General features: G+C 37.8%; 1 pseudogene; it reads left to right on the forward strand.

Moving 5' to 3' along the window:
- The first annotated feature begins 358 nt into the window (after positions 1-358).
- LOC114026539 lies at positions 359-742 on the forward strand (annotated as a pseudogene).
- Positions 743-7,515: the final 6,773 nt, after the last annotated feature.

Below are 7,515 nucleotides of genomic sequence, written 5' to 3' on the forward strand. Positions count from 1 at the left end.
CTCAGGGGCTCAGCAGGATTTGGGTCCAGGGAGGAGGGAAGTGACCATCAGGATCCAGGAGCAGCAGCCCTAGCTCAGAATGCTTTCCTGGTCTCTATCTTGTTACTGGTCTCCTCTGTGTCCTGGGACATGAAACTTGGCATATAGCCAGCAACCCTATTCCCCTACATGCTGCCTCAGGATTTCCATGGTCCACTGGGTCCTAGAAATCTCTCAGAAGTTGTAAATAGACATTGATACTTTTGTGAACCTTTGTCTTTCAAAGATCTCTTAATAAACAGAGGCCATTCTGCACTTCATATGCTAAGAAAAAAAAAATCCTAGTGGAAGAGATTCACAACTACTTAGGGAGGAGACCATGGCTGGAGGCAAAAGCTGTAAAAGACAGTGTAAGGCAAGGCTAAGGCAGTGTCTAGCTCACAAAAAGCTGGACTATAGTTCCCAGTGGGCTGTATCCATAGACACTTAAAGACTTGCCACAAGCCACTGATGAGTAGGTGCTACTGCTGCAGTATATAGTGCTGCAATTCTGGAGTATCTCACTGCTGAGGTGCTAGAATTGGCAAGTAATTCCTATAAGGATCTCGAAGGAAATTATATCACTCCTTGTCACTTACAACTTTCAATTCATGGTGATGAAGAGTTGGACTCCCTTATGAAAGCTACCATTGCTGGTGGGGGTGTGATTCCTCACATTCACAAGTCTCTAATTGGAAAGAAGGGATAGCAGGAAATTGCATAGAGTGTTGTTTTAACCAACCTTCATCCTCCCTGGATGTACTGGAACTAGAACAGAAGAAAATGGGGATATATGCAAGTTTAAAAAAATAGTTCAATGGATAAACCATAGGCAATCGATTTTAGACATGATGAAACATGTGTATGTTCTTTAGATTCCAAGTTTGACAGAGAATATTGTCATGTGGCAGCAAGTTGTGTGTTGATTGGTTAGATTTTATACAAAAATGGACTGACACAACCATTAAAAAAACACAAAAAACATGTTTTATTCACGTTTAGTTCTTCCAAAATTAAAAATATCAAGTCTGACTTCTAAGAAAAAAAAGCCTGTCTCTCTCCTAAAGTCACAGGACACAGAATGATTTGTTCTGGGACGGGCAAGTACAGAGAACTAGGAGGGGAGATGGCAAGCAAAACCTCCTCCCCAAAACTTTAAAAACAAACAAAAAAAATGTGTTCAACAGAAACCATGATAAATACAGGACAATGCAAGACAAGTAAAAATGAAGAACAGTGACTAGTAGCTGTATTGTCTTTTTTTCATCCCCCTTCCTTTTTTTCCCCGATAAGATCTTCCAGGTTATTGAATAATAATTGTACTCATCCAGAAGGTTGTTGTTTCAAAACAACCCCTTTAGATTTCATTAGGAAGTGAATATGAGGCACAAATATTCCTTCCTGGGCAAGAAGTTGGTACAGAAAAGCAGTATTCTTTTCTCCTGCCCACCTTGTCATTTATGAATTTGTGGAAAAAGTGTGACAGTGAGTCAGGGAAGCACTGTTGGAGGCAGCAGGAGGACCTTGCATGAGTCAAGAAGCTAGGGAGACTGGCAATTACTGAAGTTGCTGCATGGAGCTAATGGATTATAACCGTCTTTAGCAACTGCTGATTACCCTCAAAAGAACCTTTTCCTGAGTATTGCAAGAAATGGGGAGAGGGCAATATGGCAATAGAGTAGGACCAGAGAGATTGAGCCTGCTGATCAGGATCCAGCATGCAGGCAATGTCCTGTACCATTCTATAAAAAGGATACCTTTGAATTGCCACAGAATTCATGTGGCTCAGAACCCAAGCCCCTTGGAAATGGGTTACATATGGGTATCATAATCAGAAGCCAACAAGGTCTTCCTGGCAGAGGATGAGAGATAAAAAGGGAGGAAGGAAACTATATTAATAGCTGATGCCTCTGGCCTTCTTCAAGAATACCTTTTTCCTAGGCATCTCTGTGGGTCCATTGGTGTCTGTTGTTGTCTCAGGACATGTAGGCTGGTGGGCCCTGAAATTCACTGAGTACATTAGTCTATATAAAATGCCCCCCAAACACATGAACATGGATGGTAAAAAGTCAAAGAAAATGAAAGGAAAAATACAGTTTCTATGTCATGTAAATATTTAGAAGTTGGCTGGAGGAAAAAGGATTATAAGGTGAAAGTTCAAATCTACTTCCTTTTTTTCTTGAATGGTTCAGAGTTATGTCTGGAGCCATAGCTGGAGCTACAGCCTGAGTTATGCACAGAACCCTTTCTTTTTTTGGCTCATGCACCGGCTTTATTCCTCCTCTTCCTTATCTCTCATCAAATCAATGTTGGAAATTAACAATGCCCCACAGACTTAAAGAAGCGGACCATATCTGAAGAAAATCAACTGAGGTCAACAAAAGACTTTATTAAACAGTGAAACTGTAACTCACCCCTCCAGGATGGTACTTCTTTGAACACTAGGTATATCGACTTCCTCACTACCATCAGGGCTGGTATAAATTCTTGTGGCTTAATAGATTTGGTAGGACTGCATTTCTTGAGCAACTTACCTATTCAGGGTCCAGCAGCCTTTTGTAATCCTACCATTGCTTCTACATTTTGTAAGTCTTGTAATAAGACTCTGAGTATTTACAGGAAAGGGCCTGTTCTATTTAAGTGTAAGTCCCCCATTTTATTGTTACCTAGGGATACAGTCAAGCTGGCTTTATTTCTCTTGGTTGCTGAATATAGGCCAACTGTTTTATATTACAGAACTGTGACCTCACAAAGTCAATTACTTTTACAGAGAAATGAATTGTGATGGTTTTACTACTTGGCTTGGTGAGTTGCTTAACACATGGCTCTTGATTTTTATCAGTAAATGTGTTTTTTTTTTAATGTTGTTGTACTCACTCCCTGTGTAACCAGACATTAGAGTATATCAAGACATCTTTGTTATTTTATATTATATCTTCTGAGTAAAGATTTTTCTCAGCAAAATAGGAAATGAGCTTCTCTGCTCAGTGATGGTGGCAGTAGGGAGAAGAGGGGCTTGAAGAGAGAGGTGAAGATTCAGAATTGCTACCACAAAGAGTGTGGTAGTCAATCACAAAAGAATAAAGAGATTACTATAACACAAATTTGTAGTTACCCCAGTAAACACAGTTGGGGCCTTCTTCCAGTGTTGTCTAGTATTGTAGGAGTAGAAGCACAGAAAGAGGTTGTTACAGTCTCATAGGATTGAGAATCAGCAAGGTGCAGAAAATGATTCAAGTCAGCAAGGAATCAAAGGTAGAGAATGATGAATACCTGAATTGGTAAACTTTAATTTTCAATTTGTGAAGGAAGGAAAATAAGGCCAGATCAGGATAGACTGGGAGCATAAGAAGGGATAAAAGAACTGGAGGACAGTAAGAACAAAGACTAGGTTGAGGAGGAGTGATACAGAAGGAATAACTGGACAACAGGTTTTGGTAATAGAACTTCAGAGTTCATATCATGAAGCTAGCACAGTTATGAATTTGAGATCCATAGTATGACAGGAAATTTTAAGGATGGCACATTTGAGTAGACATTACTAAGGCTATCATGATGAAAATAAGAGAAAGGAATAGTCAGACTTTCACAAATATCGTTCACAGTCATCTGATATTTGATTTGCTAGAACAAAATATAGCCTTAAAGGCTTTCGTCTAACAAGGTATCTTCCATGCCTGTATTGAGATGACAGAAGATTCCTTGAGAGACTCAGAGACAGAGATGATGTTTAATATTCTACTGCTCAGAATGATATACATTATGTCAAGTAAGCCAATAAATAGTATATCAATTTATGTAGAGTCTACTCTCTAAAATTGTTTGCTATTGTCATGAAGGGAATACAATAAAAAGTCCAATTGGAAGATGACAGGTGATAAGGTTGGTTATATGCTTCTGTTTGTGAATGAGATTTAGCTGATTATGTTAAGCCCTGACCCTCTAAATTGCTCAATAGAATTTGGCTTAAAATATAGTCAGTAAAACCCAAATAGATGGTGAATGTCTGTGTGTCAGGCTAAGCTTTGGAGTTTGGTGAATGTCCCAAAGAGCTCAAGCAGCTCTCTAATATTCTAAATTTCCAAACAGTTGTTGATCTGAATTGATAGATATAGTTTCCTCACTGGACTGTCCCTACAGCAATGAAATAACACGTCTAGGGATATGTCAAATAATGGTCAACTTATTGTGTTCTCCTAGAATGATGTGACTTATATTGTATTAGATTTATATGTTATTGTTTTTTTCTTTTTTTTGTGTGTGTGTTTTTTATTTTTAGGCAGTTGGGGTTAAGTGACTTGCCCAGGGTCACACAGCTAGTAAGTGTCAAGTGTTTGGTCGGAGGCCGGATTTGAACTCAGGTCTTCCTGACTTCAGGGCTGGTGCTCTATCCACTGCACCACCTAGCTGTCCCTGTGTTATTCTTTTTTCAAAAGTCATCTCCAAATGATTATTTGAAGTTAATAAAAAAGTTTAGAGAGAAAAGCTATCAATCCTAGTAGAAAAGTAACAGTCGTTCTTAAAATGCAGACATTATTTTGACTAAATTCATCAGCCATTGTTAGACACATTGCTAGCTATTATTAAGTACTTTTCTTGCTTTTCCCTTCCAAAAATAGGATGAACATAATGTAAGGTGATGTTCTTTTAAGTTGTGAGTATATTCATTGCTGAAAGGGGCAGAAAAAGTACTTGTGTATAAATCAATTTGGGAAGTATGTATGGGAATGTGCTTTCCATAGCTGAAGAGTTTGGTGACTTCAAGATTTAGGAAAAATATTTTATGTAATAAAAACTGCTAAAATCCATGTCTAAAGAAAAATGTTTACAAAATGGAGACAAGCTGTTTGGTTGCCATGAGGGGAAGAAAATGGACTTTTGCATAAATAAAAATACTTAAACAATTTTGTAAAGAATGTAAAGTGATGTCCCATCCATATGCAAAAAGTTCAGTGGCTGATAAGGGCAGGGAAAAAAAAGAGCTTTTATACACTAAAAATCACAAAATAAAAGTGTGAAGAAAATGTTATCAAGACACGGATGTTAGGGCACCAGTTTGAGGACTGAAAACTATCTGAGACTACAAGACATGGTGGTCCTTTATCATATTTGTATTTGTTTTCAAGGCTGAAGAGATTAAAACAGATGAAATGCTAAATCCAATACTTGTTCAAATACTATGGAATGATTGAAAAATGACTTGGTTTTGTAACAGAGAAGGAGGTCTTGATTTTTGTTTTTACTTCATAATAGAAAGGGGGTGTAGTTAGTACCAGGAAGCTCTAATTTGAGTCATTTGAGAAATTTTGACAAGGAGTAGAGAGTAAATACCCACCATGAGAGAAGGAAAGCTAGGTTTAATGGAACTATGGAAAAAAACCAGGGGAAGGGGAGTTAGTTGACAAAAAGGCTTCAACTGTTGGTTCTTGGACTGGATAAAAACTCAAGATGACTGGAACCAGCTCTATGACCTTTTAACTTTTATGTATACTTTTAAAGATTGTGACACCTCTCAGAGGTACCTGTTACTCTCCCCTGCCCTCTTTAGTTTGAGAAGGGAAAGTGGAAAGGGAAAAAGACAGGCTTTGCATTTGATTGATTGGTGGATTTGATTGATCAGTGGATTTGACAGATGACTGGAAGACACAAAAATCCTTGTGAATGAATAGTTGGCTTGGCTTATCTGCAGAGGCCAGAGAGAGCCAGCCTAATAAGCTTTTCAGTTCTCTGGCCTGAAGGGAACAACTAGCTAATACAATAGCATTATACTTTCCCAACATCCCTTGAAGGTTGATTATGACTTAAAAGGACTTGTCAATCACTATCTTTTTGTCCTCTTCTTCACATGTTCTAGCTTGTCCATAGCTTTCCTAAAGCGTCATATCCAAAATATGGATGTTCCATATCCATGTTCCAAAATGGAACACAGTTCTCTGAATGTGGTCTGAGCAGGGAGAGCAGAATAGGCAATAAATCTTCTACTTCACTTATTTTTGAATTATATATACCTCTATTAGCACTCCCAATAGCAACAGTTGACATTTATACCAAAATTAAAGGTTTGCAAAACATTTTATGTAAATTTTCTAGCAATGACATAGAATCACAGAATTTGAGAGTTGGAATAGATCTCAATAGCCATTTAGTCTAGTTATGAGACTCAAATGAGAAAATAATTGTAAAATGCTTAGCACGATGACTGGCATGAAGTAAATACTATCAATATTATTATTATTATTATTATTATCATCATCATCATCTAGTCAGTAAGAAATATTTATTAAAATCCTACTATGTACCAAGCTAAACCCTGGATACACAAAGTTTAAAAAAAAGTCTTTGCTGTCAAGGAGCTCACAGGGGGAGACAACATGTAAACAATTATGTATAAACAAGCCATATAAAGGATAAACTGGAGATAATAAACAGAAGAAAGACACTAGCATTAAGATGTTGTTGTTTTATTTAGTTGTTTCCATCACATCCAATTCTTTATGACCCCATTTGGGATTTTCTTGGCAAAGATACTGGAATGGTTTGCCATTTCCTTCTCCAGCTCATTTTACAGATGAGGAAACTGAAGCAAAAAGGGTTAAGTGATTAACAGCTAATAAGTGCCTGAGGCCAGATTTGAACTCAGGAAGATGAGTCTTCCTGATTCCATTCCTGGCACTCTCCATTGTACCATCTAGCTGATCATTAGTATTAAGCAGAATCAGGAAGAACTTCTTATAGAAGGTAGAATTTTAACCTGAAGGAAGACAGGAAGAGAAAAGGAAATGAAAGAATAACCAGGGAAAATGCCCTGGTCCGGAGATGGAGTGTCTTATGGAAGGAACAGCAAAGATCTCAGTATTACTGAATCCCAGAGTACTTGGGTGGGGGGCAGGGTGTTGAGGGGAGGTAAAGTTGTAGGAAGATTGGAAAGGTAGGGTGGGTAGGTTATGAAAAACTTTGAACTCCAAACAGAGAACTTCATCTTTGATTCTGGAGGTCAAAACAAACTCCAAATTTAGTGTTACTGATGAATGATTATCCAATCTCTCCTTGAACAAATAGATCTACAAAGAACTAAGTAATAGCAAGAAAGTTGAATGTTGAAATATATTATTTACAGACACTGGCAAGCCTTACTATGTAGATTATAAGATTACAGAGGTGGAGCGTATCTTGGAGGCTATCTTGCTCCTGTCCAAGGTCATAAAATTAGTGTTAGCGCCAAGATTTGAAGTGCAGCACGGTATCCACTTTGCCATACTCCTCTCAACTTAGGGTGGAATGGCTAATATATTTGATGACAAAGACAGGATCTTGAAAGATTTTAATGGGTTGGAACATAGGGCCAAATCTAACAAGATGACATTTAGTAGCCTTATACTTGCCTTCAGAAAGTTAAGTTGTTCTGTAACTTAATCAGACCTAATCTGGAGTATTATGTTCAGTTCTGGAAACATTTTGTGAAGGACATTGGATAACTCTTCATCAGGAATACTAAAT

This window comes from Vombatus ursinus, unplaced genomic scaffold (genome assembly GCF_900497805.2).
Source record: "Vombatus ursinus unplaced genomic scaffold, bare-nosed wombat genome assembly UNPS02014841.1, whole genome shotgun sequence".
In the NCBI taxonomy this organism is placed as follows: Eukaryota; Metazoa; Chordata; class Mammalia; order Diprotodontia; family Vombatidae; genus Vombatus; species Vombatus ursinus.